Source organism: Symphalangus syndactylus, chromosome 11 (assembly GCF_028878055.3).
Source record: "Symphalangus syndactylus isolate Jambi chromosome 11, NHGRI_mSymSyn1-v2.1_pri, whole genome shotgun sequence".
NCBI classification, from domain to species: Eukaryota; Metazoa; Chordata; class Mammalia; order Primates; family Hylobatidae; genus Symphalangus; species Symphalangus syndactylus.
In genome coordinates this window covers 22,119,638-22,136,814 of record NC_072433.2, presented here as the reverse complement: position 1 = coordinate 22,136,814, position 17,177 = coordinate 22,119,638, and the positions used below count along the sequence as shown (strand labels likewise).

Sequence of the window (17,177 nt, the reverse complement as noted above, 5' to 3'; positions counted from 1 at the left end):
TACACACGAAAATGACCAACAGAAAAGGACTGTTGTTGAATTCCATAAAAATTTATTATAAGAAAAAATGGTAAAGAGAATAACCTTCTTGCAGTTAATGAAAGACATGCCCATAAAATAGGTAAGTTATATAGCCAAATATTTCAAAATGAGCCAATGAAAAAGTTTTTAAAAGATAAAAGATATAAAAGAACAGCATCAGAATTAGAAAAATCTACAAAATTATCATTTTTCTTGAGTCCATCAGAGAGCTGAGGTTAGATAACAATGAAGAAAACTGAATTCCAAAAAGGAGCAAGCCCTTTCAGGAAGACAGAAGACTCACAACTATCTTACCTTTAGCATAGCATAGGAGAAAGGGCCACTCTAAAAACCTATAAGAAATCAAGTACAAATGTTACAAAATGTTAACGACCAACTGAAGGCTAGTTCAGTATGGAATACCTAGGATGAGGGTGAGGACAGACATAGATGAGTGAGTTTAGCATTCACTTGCTACTCTTTTCTATGGGCCTCTACCATGCCTACTGGAGGTGATCAGCTAATGTTAGGAAACAAGCATTAAGCACAGCCTGTTTCAGAGGACCTTCTCCCTTACAAAGCAAAAGCACTGGAGGAAGGGATAGCTAACCCTACTGCCCCATGGACACAGGCAGAAGACACTTTGTGGCAAGGAAAGAGAGTAGAAGGAAAAAAACCCTACACCCCTGGGGCAGGGGCAGGAGCAGGAGAAGGTCATGGGTACAGGATCCTACATCAATACGCATCAGATATCTGCTACCACTAAGGGAGAAGCAGAAAACTCTTGCCCAACACCAACAACTCAGAGTAGCGTTTGCTGCTATGGAAAGGAGGAACAGGAACACGGAGAAAGCCCACTGCCAAGCCCTTTTGCCAGGGCCTGCCTAAAATGGACGCTAGACCTGGATCACCAAGAATACCCCCTTCCTGCTCCTACTGTGAACCTAACAGTGAGAAAAACCCACTATGTGATACCCAAGCCTCCACCCAAAACACATGGCAACAGCAGCCCACAATTAGAGGATTTGAAGTCTATGGTATACTGAGGTTACTCTTCTTGATTTATTGACTCAGTCTCCTAACAAACAAAAAGCATGTCCCTATCTGGACATAAATACTATTTACCTTACTCTCTACTCTTCTACACACAATGTTATAAAAAAGCAGCAACCAAACATCATGTCACTATCTATGGAAAAATACAACATTAGCCAGGCATAGTGGCTCATATCTATAATCCCAGCACTTTGGGAGGCCAAGGTGAGAGGAATGCTTGAGCCCAGGAGATTCAGACCAGTCTGGACCACATAGCAAGACCTTGTCTCAAACAATTTTTTTTTTTTTTTTTTTTTTTAGTTAGCCAGGAATGGTGACATGCATCTGAAGTCCAAGCTACTTGGGCGGCTAAGATGGGACGATCATTTGAGCCTGGGGAGGGGGGGCAAGGCTACAGTGAGCCGTGATTGGGCTACTGTACTCCAGCCTGGGCAACAGAGCAAGATCCTGTCTCTAGATCCAATTCCTAAGGTGCTACAGGCTGAATTGTGTCTCCCCTCACTCCCCACCCCAAATTCAGATGTTGAAGTCCTAGGAATGTGACTGTATTTGGAGCTAGGGTATTTAAAGAGGTAAACTTAGATGAGCTTACTGAAGTGGGCCCTAATCCAACATGACTTATAAGAAGAAGAGATAAGGACACGGACAGGCCCAGGGGTAAGACCACATGACGACAGCCATCTACAAGCCAAGAAGAGAGGCCTTCAGAAGGGCTAACATCTTGATTGTGGACTTCCAGCTTCCAGAATTGTGAAGAAATAAACTTCTGTTAATTCTTCCAGTCTATGATATTTGTTTTGGCAGCCCTAGAAAACTAATACCAAAGTTATATAGTGAATAGAGGAACACATTAAACTATAGCACAGGGATGCAATAAACCAAAAGTAGACTGTGGGAAACTCTCTATATTAAAGAGATTTCTTTTTCAAATAAATTGCAAGGAGACGGAAGGCACTGGAAGGAAAAAGCTTATGCATTAAAATAGACCTAAAAACCATATTTTTAAAAACAATGGCAGTGTAAATGTAATTGGATCCTGATTCAAACTATATATTTTTTAAAGTTATGATATTTAAGACAATTAGAAATTTGATCATGACTAGAAATTTCATAATATTAAGAAAGCATCATTAAAGGAAAAAGGAGTATGAAATTTAAAGTCCAGGGCCCCTACAAAAGAGGATTCTAACAGGAGACACCTTACACAATAAACTAGGACCAAAAGAGGCTACAACCTTGAGGTAGCCTCAAGGGGTAATCTGTAGATAGAACAGGTCTCATCCAGATTGACAGTCTGAGTTCAAATTCACTAGGAAATCCATGGAATCTCAAGATTTAAAGTTGGTTTTCTGGACTAATAGTAGCCACAGTTACCTGACACAGCAAATATAAAGCTTCACTAGCAGAAGGTACATTCATTATATACCTAAAATTATCTCTACAAATAATTTTCAAAAACACAGTATTGTGTCTGGAATTTATTCCTTCTGGTGGGTTCTTGGTCTTGCTGACTTCAAGAATGAAGCCACGGACCCTCGTGTTGAGTGTTACAGTTCTTAAAGATGGTGTGTCTGGAATTTGTTCCTTCAGATGTTCAGATGTGTCTGGAGTTTCTTCCTTCCAGTGGGTTTGTGGTCTTGATGACTTCAGGAATGAAGCCACAGACCTTTGCAGTGAGTGTTACAGCTCTTAAAGGTGGTGCGTCCGGAGTTGTTTGTTCCTCTCGGTGGGTTCGTGGTCTCGCTGACTTCAGGAATGAAGCCACAGACCCTCGAGGTGAGTGTTACAGCTCATAAAGGTAGTGTGGACCCAAAGAGTGAGCAGCAGCAAGATTTATTGTGAAGAGCAAAAGAACAAAGCTTCCACAGCCTGGAAGGGGACCCAAGCGGGTTGCCACTGCTGGCTCAGGTGGCCAGCTTTTATTCTCTTATTTGGCCCTGCCCATGTCCTGCTGATTGGTCCATTTTACAGAGTGCTGATTGCTGCGTTTACAATCCTTTAGCTAGACACAGAGCACTGATTGGTGCATTTTTACAGTGCTGATTGGTGCATTTACAATCCTTTAGCTAGATACAGAGTGCTGACTGGTGCGTTTACAATTCTTTAGCTAGACACAGAGCACTGATTGGTGCATTTACAATCCTTTAGCTAGGAAGAAAAGTTCTCCAAGTCCCCACTCGACCCAGGAAGTCCAGTCGGCTTCACCTCTCAGCATCAGCTCACAAAGATAAATAAAACACAAGGAAATTAGACTCCATGAGTGAGAAACAGGAGACAACAGAAATAGAGCCTTAATGACTTAGATCTTCAAATGATCAAATGCAGAGAATGAAATGACTATGCTGAATATACTTGAAGAAATTTTAAAAAGAGCTTTGGGATGTAGTCACTGGACAAGAAAGTAACATTCAAATGACAAAAATACAATAACTAAAATTAAGGACTCAATTTAACAGCGGACTGGGCATGGTTAAATAATGAATCAGAAAACAGATCAGAAGAATTTACCTAAAATGCAGAACATAGAGAGAAAAAGATAGAAAATACAGATGAAAGGGTAAGAGATATAAAGCACATGGTGAGAGGGTCTGACATATATTCAGTCAGTGTCCCAGATGGAGAAGAGAAAGACAACGGTAAAGAGCCAGTATTTGAAGAGATAACAGCTGAGAATTTTCTAGAAATATTGAAAGACACAAATCCAGAGATTCAAAGTACAATGGAAAGTAGAAGAAGAAAAGGGAAGAAAATAATTATATAGGCCAGGCACGGTGGCTCGTGCCTATAATCCCAGTAGTTTGCGAGGCTGAGGCAGGTGGATCACTTGAGGTCAGGAGTTCGAGACCAGCCTGGCCAACATGGCAAAACCCCGTCTCTACTGAAAATACAGAAATTAGCCAGGCATGGTAGCACATGCCTGTAATCCCAGCTACTAAGGAAGCTGAGGCAGGAGAACCTAGGGGGCAGAGGTTGCAATGAGCTGAGATCTTGCCACTGCACTCCAGCCTCGGAAACAGAGCAAGATTCCATCTCCAAAAAAAAAAAAAAAAAATTTACAAAAAAGAAAACAAAAGAATTATACATATCATAGTGAGGATGCAGAAAACTGAGGCCAAAGTAGGCATAGAAAGCAGACTTGTTACCTTCAAAGAAATAGCTTTTAGATAGTCAATCTCATAAACCACATAAACCACATGACCTTGAAAGAGGATCCTTCCCTGTTTGTTATGCAACACAAACAATGGAAGCCAGAGGACAGTAGAATAGTATCGCCAATCTGCTCTAATAAAATAACTACCAACATAGAATCCTATACCCAGAAAAGGATAATTTTAGAATAAAGGCAAAATAAACACATTTTTAAATGAACAAAAACAGTTTGCCACTTGTAGACTGATTAAAGAATGTACTTCAATTAGAAGGAAAATGATCCTAGACAGAAGATTTGATACAAAAAAGACATGAACATTTTAAAAATACTGAAACTGTACATAGGCAAATCTAAATGAATACATATAGTGTGAAACAATAACTGTGTAGCTTGAAAAAAACTACATAGAAATAAAATGCACATTAGCATTTAGGTTAGGAGAGGGTAAATGAAGTTAAAAATCTTTTAAAGTTCGTGTTTTGTCCAGAAAGTGAGAATAATTATTATCATTAGCCTTTATATGTAAATAATGATGGTTTTAAGTCTTAGGCATTTATGAATTTGTATTTAATACTCAAAATTACAAGGCAAATGAGAGGCGAATATTCCCATGAGTTCAATACATGGTCAATAAATTGAGAAGGCATTTTTTCCATAGAGGGGAAAACAACATTCAGAAAAAAGATAAATATATTTTAATTTTCAAAAATTCATTAACAAAATAGAATATATCCATTAGCCAAACTTCAAACTCTATTGTCTTTAACAACAACAACAAAAATCCTTGAGTACTAATGTTTTTACTTGCTTAAGTCAGATTTATTTAGGTATAATCAACATACGGAAAAAAATCATCCTTTTCAGGTACACAGTTCTATGAGTTTTGACAAATATGTGTGTGTGTAATCACACATATTTTACTGGGTAATCACCACTAAATATAAAAATAAATAATAAATTGTTTCCATTATCACCATAATGTTCCCTCCTTTGTTGTTAATGCCCTTCCAATCCCCAGCCTAGGCAACTACTAATCTGTATTCTTTCCTGGTAGCTATGCCTTTTATAGGATATAATATAAACAGAATTATATGGTATGTAGCCTTTTGTGTCTGGCTTTTTTCACTAACCATAAGACTTTGGAGATTCATCTATGTTGTTACATGTATCAGTACCACCTTCTTATTGCAAAACAGTGTTCCACTGTATGGCTATGCTATGATTTAACTACCTGTTCATCAGATTATGAATATTTGGGTTATTTCCAGTTGGGGGCAATTTTTAATAAACTTGTTATAAACATCCATGTATAGATCTTTGTATGAATGTATATTTTCATTTCTCTTGAATAAATACCTAGATGTGGGATCATATGGTAAATGTTAACACATAACCAGATAACACATAACTTTATAAGATTGCTACCTGTGGTGGACAGACTCTAAAATAGCCCCATGTTACCTTAGCCTCCTGGTATGTGTATCCTTGTATAATACCTTTGTCTTGAGTCTGGATGGAACCTGTAACTTGCTTCTAACCAATAAAATACAGCAAAGGTGATGGGATGTCACTCCCATGGTTGCATTATATAAGTTTGTAACTTCTCTCTTGCTAGTAGACTTTCTTCTCATCCTTCTTGGCTCTGATGAAGTAAGCTACCACATGGCATAGTCCAGTGGCAAGAAAATGAGGGCAACCAACAGGCAGCAATGAACTGAGGCTTTCAATGACAGAGGCAAGGAACTGAATCCTACCAACAACCACATGACCTTGAAAGAGGATCCTTCCCTGTTTGAGCTTCAGGTGAGACCCCAAGTGTGACTGACATCTTGATTGAGGCTTTGATAGAGACCTTGAGGCAGAGGACTCAGTGAAGCTCCATCTAGTTTCCTGACACATAGAAACTGTGAGATAATAAATGTGTGTTGTTTTAAGCTGCTAAATATATATAACTTATTATGCAGCAATTGATAATACACCACCTAAACGTTTTCTAAAATGATACCATTTTACACTCCCACTAACAATGCATGAAAAGTTCCAGTTGCTTTGAATACCACTAGAGTGATATTGTCAATTTTGTAAATTATAGTACTGCTAAAAGGTTAGTACTGGTATCTCATTGTGATTTGAATTTGTTTCTCTCATGTAGGAGTTCTTTGTATATTCTGAATGCTAGTGCTTTGCTAGTTATACATGTTGCAGATACTTTCTCTTACTCTGTGGCTTGCATTTTGTGTTCTTTGTAATGCCTTTTGATATGCTGATGAAGTTCTTAGTATAGTCATATTTATCAGCATTTCCTGTTCTCATAAATGATTTTTGTTGTTGTTGTTGTTGTTTTGAGACAAGAGTCTTATGCTGTCATCCAGGCTGGAATGCAATGGTATGATCTCTGCTCACTGCAGTCTCCAACTCCCAGGTTCAAGCAATTCTGGTGCCTCAGCCTTCCAAGTAGCTGAGACTATAGGCATGTACCACTATGCCTGGCTAATATTTTGTATTTTTAGTAGAGACGGGGTTTTACCATGTTGGCCATGCTGGTCCCGAACTCCCAACCTCAGGTGGTCTGCCTGCCTTGGCCTCCTAAAGTGCTGGGATTACAGGCATGAGCCACCATGCCTGGCCTCATAAATGATTTTTTTTTAAAAGAAATCCCCCCTACCCCAAGGTCATGAAAATGTTCTTCTATATTATCTTCTAAAAACTTTATTATTTTGCTAAAAGGGATTTTGGGTGTACAGTCTGCCTTAAAGTCATCCTACATAGGGGTCCAGTTTTACATTTTTTTCACACATTGATAAGGAGAAAAGATAGAAGAAAATTTTTGTGACCTTAGGTTATCACAGATTCTTGGCTTAGTCACAGAAAGTAAATATCACAGAAGGAAAACTGACAAATTGGACATGAAATTCAAAGCTTCTGCTCTTCAAAGTACATTGTTAATAATGGTACATTTAAGTCTTAAGCCCTTTTCTATATTTGTGTATTTTCTACAATAAAATGGATTTTAAAAAATACAACATGCAGAACAGGTTACATAGTATGCTAACATTTGTATAAAGCAATAAATAACATTTATTTTATATGTATATATACTGTATCTATGTGGGAGTGTATGAGAGAGAGCATGCGTGTGCAAGCAAGGATACATATTGAGTATAAGAGGGACTCACAAGTAACAACTGTCACTTTTGAGGAATTGGGAGCATCAGGGATGGGAGAGAGACTTAATTTGTGTTGTATTCCCTTTTTACTGTTTGAACTTTATACCAAGTATATTACTTCTACAAAATGTGTTTTAAATGTTATTTCAAAAATAACAAAACAAGAATTACATGTTATGCCAGATGTGCCTAATATTACAGTGGGCCAAGAAAACTGGTCCATCTCAGGGTTATTTTAGTGAAGAAGAGATTTAAATATAAATGTTGTTTCCTGACACCACAGCTTATTGCCTTGGGCTGTTTTGTAGCTGGTTACATCCCTGGTTTTAATTGGTTTGGTACAGTGATGCCATAGTAAAGTTTTATACACTAGTGATGAAAAGTTACTTGGGAACAACAAAACCCAGCAGGTTATTTGACAAGGCTTAAAAGTATGCCATTGATCTACTTTGGGTTTCATCTTGATGTTTATTGGAGATAAAGGCATTTCTCTCCCAGAAACCTGGAGATTTACTCCCACTCATATCACTTAAATAAAATGGCAAAGCAAACCTACTAAAGCAAATGCCCAGAATCATGAGGTAGCCAGCCCAAACAGTCTTATGGCACTGTGGCTAATGCCTATAATCCCAGTGCTTTGGGAGCCCAAGGAGGGAGGATTGCTTGAGACAGGAGTTCAAGAGCAGCCTGGACAACACAGTAAGACCCTGTCTCTACAGAAAATTTAAAAATTAGTTGGGCGTGGTGGTATATGAAAGTAGTCCCAGCTACTCAGGAGGCTGAGACAGGAGGATGGCTTGAGGCCAGGAGTTTGAGGCTACAGTGAGCTATGAATGTGCCACTGCACTCCAGCCTGAGTGATACAGCAAGACCCTGTCTCAAAAAATAAACAACAACAACAAAAAAAAACAGTCCTAAGTGTTCTCTAAAAATTACTTGTTGTTTTGGATTGCTGTACATGAATTACTGTGGGCTTTTTAAGTACTGACAAAAGCTTTTCTAGATGGCAATACAGGAGGAAAAATCGAGACAATCAGAATGAAGCTCCTATTTAGTAATGTGTTTAGTAATGTAGTAAAAGTTTAGTAATGTATTAATGTTAGGAATATGAAAGAAAGAAAATTCTATGCAATAGTTAACAACTGATTCAGCTGAGAATACTTCACTTAATCGCCTTTCCTAAAGGCTCATTATGTACAGCTTTTGTTTCCACCACTAGGTTATCCTGTTCTATTCTCTTGCCTCATCCTCAGCTTGCTGTCTCAAATCTTTTTTGAATGAGGACTACATGTGCACACTCCTCAGGCTTGCTCGCTTGCTTTCCTTTCTCTCTGCCTTCCTCCCTCCCTTGTGTATGGGAGGAATGGGGGTGGGTTAAGATCCCACTTCCAATGACTGATTATAAATGCCCTTCCTTATAATACACTGAGGGAACCACAGGACATCTTTTCCTCTTCTATGAACTTCCATAGTCAAAAGCTCAAGGAGGGTAGTCATGCTGCTCAAGGCTTTTTTTTTTTCTCACCTGCTGAAATGTTCTTTTGGTAAAACACACCATAACATAGTATAAGAAAGATACATGAAGGACATTTACTGAAGGAAATGAAATATTTTCGGAAACCTCACTTCTTACATTTCTTTTTCAAGAATGATCTATGTCATAGTTTGGTGTTTTGTTTTTATTTAGTTTAAAGTTCCATTTGGTATAAAGACTGGCTATATTAACATACAAGAAATTGTGATTTCCTAGCAGGAATTTACACACTATTTCCTACATTTTGATATCTAAATATAACCAGCACAACTAAACTCTATAAAGGTAAGCACTCAAGATCAGACTAATTTATTCAATTTTAGGAGTGGACTCAGCACTTTAAAGCCATGCTCTTTATTAAATGCCATGAAAGAGTGAATCTAGAGATGAGCGAGATTCAAAGGCCAAGTGTATTTTTTAAGTAACCACCTCGTTCCTGTCTTCTCTACCATAACTTTGAAAAATTATGAACAGTGTGAATCTAGAATATGATTTCTGATTGCCTAAGAAGAACAGAATGTTAATCTTGGCATTAATATGAGATATTTCAATCTGAAAAGCAACAAGTCTTTCAGGATTCTAGAAAGACAGCCAAAGAAAAGGATGTCAACAGGAACACCAAACCCAGTAAAGACATATAGTCTGGGACATCTAGGACATCCACTCTGTATTAATGTGATAGTTCTTATAATGAGAGAAAATATTTTTTAAAAAAGAAAAAAAACCCAGGCCATCAGATGTTCTGAGAATGAAATATCATATCTAATTATGTGACAGTTTTGCTACCAATATCTACCTAACAGTCCCCTTTCTTCAGATTAAAAACCTCAAATTGCACGCGCGCGCGCGCGTGTGTGTGTGTGTATGTGTGTGTTTAGAGACAAGGTCTCACTCTGTCACCCAGGTTGGAGTGCAGTGGTGCAATCACAGCTCACTGCAACCTCGATCTCCTAGGCTCAAGCAATCCCCCCGCTTCAGCCTTCCGAGTAGCTAGAACTATACGCACCACCATCACCATACCCTGCCTGCTTGCTTGCTTATTTATTTATTTACTTATTGAGGAGACAGTGTCTTGCTATGTTGCCCAGGCCAGTCTCAGACTCCTGGCCTCAAGCAAATGCCTAGAAATGACTGACTTGAACTGTTGCTGCCTTTTATTTACCTTTTGTTTGCTTGAAGCATTTCAGAACTTTTCTAGGATCTATCAATTGCTCAGAACCTTATAGGTTGTGCAGGATGAGGACTGGAGAAGTAGAGGACATCCTTATGAGATATATTTGTTTTCAGAGAAGGCTGTGTCTCTGTTTATCATTGCAGGCAAAGAAGATTTGAATCTGAGACACTGTAAAACTTGAAACAGAGTTTACAATCTGTGCTTGAGGATCCCAAAGACACCATTCAACACATCTCACTATCCTCTAACAAGGACTGCCCTGTGACACATCTGAAAGAGAAGCGACAATTTTATTCAGACTCTTAATGGACTGGCCCTCTATTTGGGCAACTGCATAATATCTAGATCTTTGATATCATATCTGAGAACAAAATGTTGTCAACTGTGCAGGAACCAAATTATCCTGGGATATAGTAAAATAAACCACCAACTACCTTTTCCTATTTATCAAGCAGAGCAAAATGATATTGCTTCCTTTAAATCTGGGTTGTTTCCCTTTTTTCTTACCTAACCAGCCCTTCAACCTGGGGCTGGAACTGATTGGGACTTTAAAATGCTTTGTTACCATTCATTCTTTAATAAGCACAATGGTTTACTCCCTTTTGAGGCAGGGGCCCCGTGTAATGAGTCAATGCTTCTGCTAACTCCAAGAACCCTTAATTATTTCCACCATTTTCTCCATATGTTTCCTTCACCGACTGTGCGAATCAGAGGCAGGCTGCTGGTTGTCAGAGACTGGAAAAGTCACTGGCCTTCCTTGTTGGCAGGGAACTGAATTCTGCAGGGTCTGTATTCATGGACAGAGTATCCTATCTCAGAGTTTATGCAGCACCTTCTGTTTTTAGTTTACTGGTGAACGGGGCACATCACAAGAACTTCGAGTGCAGCTAAAGCCAAATCAGACTTGACAGAAAATTATTAGCAGGGTACAGAAGGAAAAAAGATCCCCCTTCCTTTCTGTAATCAGGTTAATATGTGCATGGAATGTTTCACTTAAAAAGGTAGTGTGTTTTGGCAAAGCTGGTTTCTTAAGTAAAATTTCAGTTCCCATTATGCAAGGCTATCCATTGCTGCTCTGGCAGAGCCTTTGATCAGTGAACTCAGTGGGGGAGAAGGGCATAGGCATATTAATAACTTCAACATGTGGCCCTTCGGCCCAGCTGCACCCTGTCTTGGAAAACGGCCAACTGGAAAGGGTTTTCTTAACACGACTTGTATATGCATATTTTGGAAAGGGGAAAGGGTAGGTAGGAGTTCGAAGGAGGAAATAAAATCTGGTTTTATTGTGGTTCTTTCTCTTGTCCGTGTTACCTATTTGGGGCATTCTACTAGTACATATGTGGATCCTGTGGAATCTGGCTCTATCTTCAACTTTTAGTATCTTTGTTCCCCCTCCTATAATATTATAAAGATTAAACCTAGGGGTTTAATTTACATACCAGCTCAGGACAAGGTTAGGGGGAGGCATGAGGCACCATAAGAATCTACAGGGATGAGAGATTAATGGAAACCAGGTGTCTGAAATAGGAGCCCAGGGTCCATTTTGCCAGGATTGTGTCTTTTGCCCTTTCCCCCCTGCCCTGGTATTTTTTTACTGTTTAATTTTAACAATCACAGAGTTTAGGCCTCATTACATTACTGCTGCAAAGTAGAGGCTAGCCTGCTCTTTTACTGTGTGTTTCCTTGTATTACTTCATATCATTCTCCTTTCATTTTCTGCTTCTGAGAGGTTCATTTTCCATGTATCCCTGTCTGATCCTGAAAAGGTTCCTGAGTGACTCTTCATCATGGTCATGGAGCAGGCTTCAGTTCTCATCACAAGTGGCTTTGCAATAATGACCTCAGCTGACATTCATCTCACATTCTCTCACCCTCCTCCTCTTCTTTCTTCAATTTTATAATATTCTTATCATTTTCTTGATCCAAACCTCCCATGCTTTCAATTCCCTAGCTGCCTGATACCAACTGGTCACAAGGAATTAGCAGGGAATGATCCGAGAGGTGGGATGTAATACCTAAGGGCACTGTATAAGTTAGGGTACAGATTTGACTTCTGTAACATAGGCCAAAATGTTAATGGCTTAAACAGGACAGTGGTTGATTTTTGTCTCATATAACAGTCTGAGCATTAGCAGCATGGGGCTGAAAAGATGACACCATCATTTCTGGTAGTGGAACTCCTATCTTTTTGCTTTCTGATTTTCAACACACAGCTTACATTTTGTAGTCTAGGATTGCTTCTCCAGTTCCCATGCCCACATTCCCACGTAGGGAGAAAAGCGAGGGGAGGACAACACTCCTTCCATTTTGAAGGTGTTAAGTTTTACTTATTACTTCTCATATCCCATTATCCAAAACCTAATCACTTGGGCACACTTAGCTACCAGGCAGAATGGGACATAAATTCTTTACCTGCTGGCTTTCTTTGGCACAGAAACCTACTTAGCATTTTGTCTCTGACAAAATTGTGAGATAGTTATAAAACTATTGAGAAATTGTGAGATAGTTATAAAACTGAACTATCACAGTTATGTTATCTTCTTGGAAAAGGTGAGAATTAGAAGAACAAGTAACAGTGTAACGGCAATGTTTTCCTTTTGTTTTTGAAATACTCCTCTTTGATCATCTCAATTCATTTATTCCTTCAACAAACTAAGCTCTGGACCTATAAAAGCTCCCCCAACATAGACTCTACCTTTATGTATCTTCCCACAGGCATGTGAAGGAGTCAAACAAAAACATAGGTGAGCATGCTGGGGATCGTGAGTTCAGTGGGACTCTAGTAAAGAGTTTCTACAAAGAGTGAAAGCAAAGAAGCTAGGCAAGAATGAGATTAATATCAGGATAAGGAGATTCAAATTTGTCCTATAAAAGGCAATAGCAAGATATCAAAGATAAATTAGCAGGAAATACATGAATTAATTTCTTTTTTAAGGACAGAATTCCTCTATAAAAGAGATGCTTGATCAATGTGACTAAATGAAAAGTTTTTAAAAATTTGTTGGCACAAACATCATGAAAATAATCAAAAGATGACAAAATGTGAAAAATATTATCTACACATATGAAAGACAAGGAGTTAATATCCTCATATAATACAAAAGCAAATAATCTGAAGACCAGTAATCCAAGAGAAAAGTACCCAAAAGATATGAACAGACCCTTCACAGAAAAAAATGATTTACTACTGACTTTCAAATAAAGGAAATAAGCTCAACCTTACGTTAAAAAAATTAAAATAAACACTTGATACACTACATCCAAAGTCTGCTCATATACCATATTGGTAAGTATTGTAGGGAATAGGTACTCAGGGCAAAAAGGGTTACTCAAAAGGAATGCTTTTTAATAATAATCGTTTTAAAGGTATACCCCACTATGGTAAATAGCCTCTAAAATAGCCCCCAATCCCTGCTTCCTGGTATTCATGTCTTTGTATAATCCCTTCTCCTTAAGTGTGGGCTGGACTTACTGACTCTCTTGTAACAAAAAGAACATAGCAAAACGACTGAGATGTCATTTCTGAGATTAAGTTACAAAAGAATTCTGGCTTCCATCTCGCTCACTCTCTTTCTTTCTTCCTTACTTACTCTGAGGAAGACCAACTGCCCCTCTGTGAGGTGCTCTGTGGAGAGGCCCAAGTGGAAAAAAGTGATGTCTCTGGCCAACAGTCAGTGAGGACGTGAGGCCTGCCAACAGTCACAAGAGTAAGCCTGGTAGTGGATTCTCTCCTAGTTGAGCCTTGAGGTGACTGCAGCCCCAAATGACATTTTGATTACAGCCTTATAAGAGACTCTGAGTCTGAGAGTCCAACTCAGCCATGCCCAATCCCTGGTCCACAGAAACTGTGAGATAATAAGGGCTTTTTGTTTGAAGCCACTAAGCTTTGGGACAATCTGTTGCACAGCAAGAGATAACTAATACAGACTTTGGTACCTGGAAGTGGGGTGCTACCTTGGCTTTGGAACCAAACATGGGCAGAGGCTGGAAGGATTTTGAGGATTCTGTTAAAGCCTTGAAAGACTATTAATAGAAATCTGGACTTTGAGGATGCCACCAGTAAGGGCAAAAAAGGAAGTCAGGAACATGTTATTAGAAGGTGGTGAAAGAGGGATCCTTTCTACGTCATGGTAGAAAGCTTAACAACACTATTGCCTTCAGTAACATGGAAAGCAGGATATGCACTGAATGAACTGGGTGATCTAGCTTAGATTTCCAAACAAAGTGTTGAAGTTACTGCCTGAGTTATTATGTTGTTTATTGTAAAATGTGGAATAAATTAAAGGAATAATGGTAAAATGAAAAGAAATCAGGACTGGAGAGGAGAATTCTAGGAAGATGGTGGAGTGGAAAGTAGCAGAAATTAGTCTCCCTACCTAGATAACACTGTTCTGCAGAAACTAGCTGATGTAACTATTCTGGAACTCTGGAGTCTATTCAAAGACTTGCAACTTCCAGATAAAGGCTTGGACAGTTAATTAATTTTGTTCAATTTCAGTTCTTAACCTGCTAGCTTGCCCACCCACTAGCCCCAGCACAGGCAGTTACACATGTGTTCCAGCAGCAGCTTATACACCACTTGCAGAGACATGGGCAATAAGGGCTCTGTCCTCCAGATATAGAAGATCTGTGCTCTGATGACTGATTGCTACTTCCAAAAGCAGAGATGGAGACACATAAAAGAGAAGCCATTGTTGCCACTCTCACCACCATTGCTGTAAGCCCCTTCCCCTGTGGCTGAAGCAACTTCTAGAAGATTTAAAAAGCCAACACATTTCCCCTCTTCGGTTTTCTCTTTTTCCCTTTTTGGGAGCCAGACATTTAAGGACTAGGACATTCAAAAGCAACTACACATAAAAGATAATTTAGAAAGTAATTACACATATTTAGAGAAAGGTGCCAGCTGAGAAAAGGTATAAGAAACCTTAAATTTACTGATCCCAGGCACAGAGACAGCCTATACCAATTTAAAAAAGAAAGGCAAACTCTGAGAAAGAAGGAGAATCTGATTTCCAGACTTTCCACATTATAAGATTCAAATCGCCAGTTTTCAACAACAGCAACAAAAAAATCACAAGGCATAAAAAGAAACAAAACAGTATGGCCCATTCAAAGGGAAAAAATAAATCAACAGAAAATGTCCCTAAGGAAGACCAGATGGTGGACTTATCAAAGACTTTAAAACAACTGTCTTAAAGATGCTCAAAAAACTAAATGAAAACACGGAGAAAAATGTTTTAAATGTATATGAACAAAGTGGAAATATCAATAGATATAAAACATTTTTTTAAAACCTCAAAAGTGTTTCAGGGCTAAAAAGTGCAATATCTGAATTGAAAATTTCACTATAGGGATTCAAAGGCAGATTTGAGAAGGTAGAGAAAGAATAAGAAAACTTGAAGATAGGACAATTGAAGTTATTAAGTCTGAGAAACATAAAAGACAGAAAAAAAAGTGAATACAGCCTAAGGGACCTGTGGGACACCATTAAGCTGACCAACATGTACGTAATGAAAATCTCAGAAAGAAAAGAGAGAAAGAAAAGGCAGCCAAACATTTCTGAAATTTGATGAAAGACATGAACATAGAAATCCAAGAAGCTAAACTGATGCTAATAGGATGAAATCAGAAGCCAGTATGAAGACATACTATAATTAAACTGTCAAAAGACAAAGACAAAGAATCTTCAGGCCAGGTGCTGTGGTTCACGCCTGTAATCCCAGCACTTTGGGAGGCCGAGGCGGGTGGATCACCTGAGGTCGGGAGTTTGAGACCAGCCTGGCCAACATGGCAAAACCCCATCTCTACTAAAAATACAAAAATTAGCTGGGTGTGGTGGCTCACTCCTGTAATCCCAGCTACGTGGGAGGCGGAGGTTGCAGTGAGCCGAGATTGCACCATGGCACTCCAGCTTGGTCGACAGAGCAAGACTCCATCTCAAAAAAGAAAGAAATAAAAAAGAATCTTCAAAGCAGCAAGACAGAGCAACTCATTACATACAAGCGTTCCTCAATAAGGGTATCAGTAGATTTCTCATCAGAAACTTTGGAGGTAGAAAGCAGTAGGATGATAGATTTCAAGTACTGAAAAAAAGAAACTATCAACTAGAATCCTACATCCAGCAAAACCATCCTTCAAATATGAAGTAGAAAGTAACACATCCCCAGATAAACAAAAGCTGAGGAAGGTCATTACCACTAGACCTGCTGTTCAAGAAATGGTAAAAAGATTTCTTCAGGTTGAAATGAAAAGACACTAGAAGTTAACATGAAACCATATGAGGAAATAAAGGTCTTAGTTAATGCAAATATGGGCAATTATAAAAACTAGTATTACTATAACTTTGGTTTGAAACTTCGTTTTTTGTTTTCTACGTGATATGAGACAAATACAGATACAACATTGTGACATCAATAACTGAAAGTAGTTATTGAGGGGGACAAAGCTGTACATGAGTAGAATTTTTGTAGTTATTAAAATTAAGCTAGTATAAATTCAAATTAGTGTTATAACATTAGGATGTTAAATGTTACACCCATAATAACAACAAAAAAATAGCTATAGAAGATCCATGAAGGGAAATAAAAAGGGAATTAAAACATCTCATGACCAAAAAAAAAGACTAATGCAGGAAATAAGGAACAAAACAGCTATCAGGCATATAGAAAAAATAGCAAAATAACAGAAGGGAGTCCTGCTGCAGAGGTAATTATTTTAAACGTAAATGGATTAAATTCTCCAATCAAAAGACAGAGGCTGGCATAATGGATTTTTTAAAAAGTAATCCAACTACAGGTGATCCACAAGAGATTTGCTTTAGATAAAAAGACACAAAGAGGTTCAAAGTAGAGGGATGAAGAAAGATATTCTATGTAAACAGTAACCAAAAGGGAGCAAGGGAGCTATAGTAATATAAGGCAAGATAGATTTTACATTTGAAAAGATTACAGAGGACATAGAATGATATTATATATTAATAAAAAATTTAATGCAGCAGAAGATATAATAATTATAAATATTTACACACCAGCAATAGAGCATCAAAACATAGGAAGCAAAAATTGCAAAAGGATT

The 17,177-nt window shown here is 38.3% G+C and overlaps 2 long non-coding RNA genes across 5 annotated transcripts in view; one reads left to right on the top strand and one right to left on the bottom strand.

Moving 5' to 3' along the window:
- Positions 1-17,177, bottom strand: part of LOC129457727 (uncharacterized) — a 138,802-nt gene that overhangs the window by 16,110 nt on the left and 105,515 nt on the right. The window lies entirely within an intron of this gene.
- On the top strand, positions 5,847-11,391 carry LOC134731703 (uncharacterized). Its single transcript, XR_010114177.1, has 2 exons — positions 5,847-6,031; positions 10,247-11,391. It is a non-coding gene; the product is annotated as an uncharacterized lncRNA (long non-coding RNA).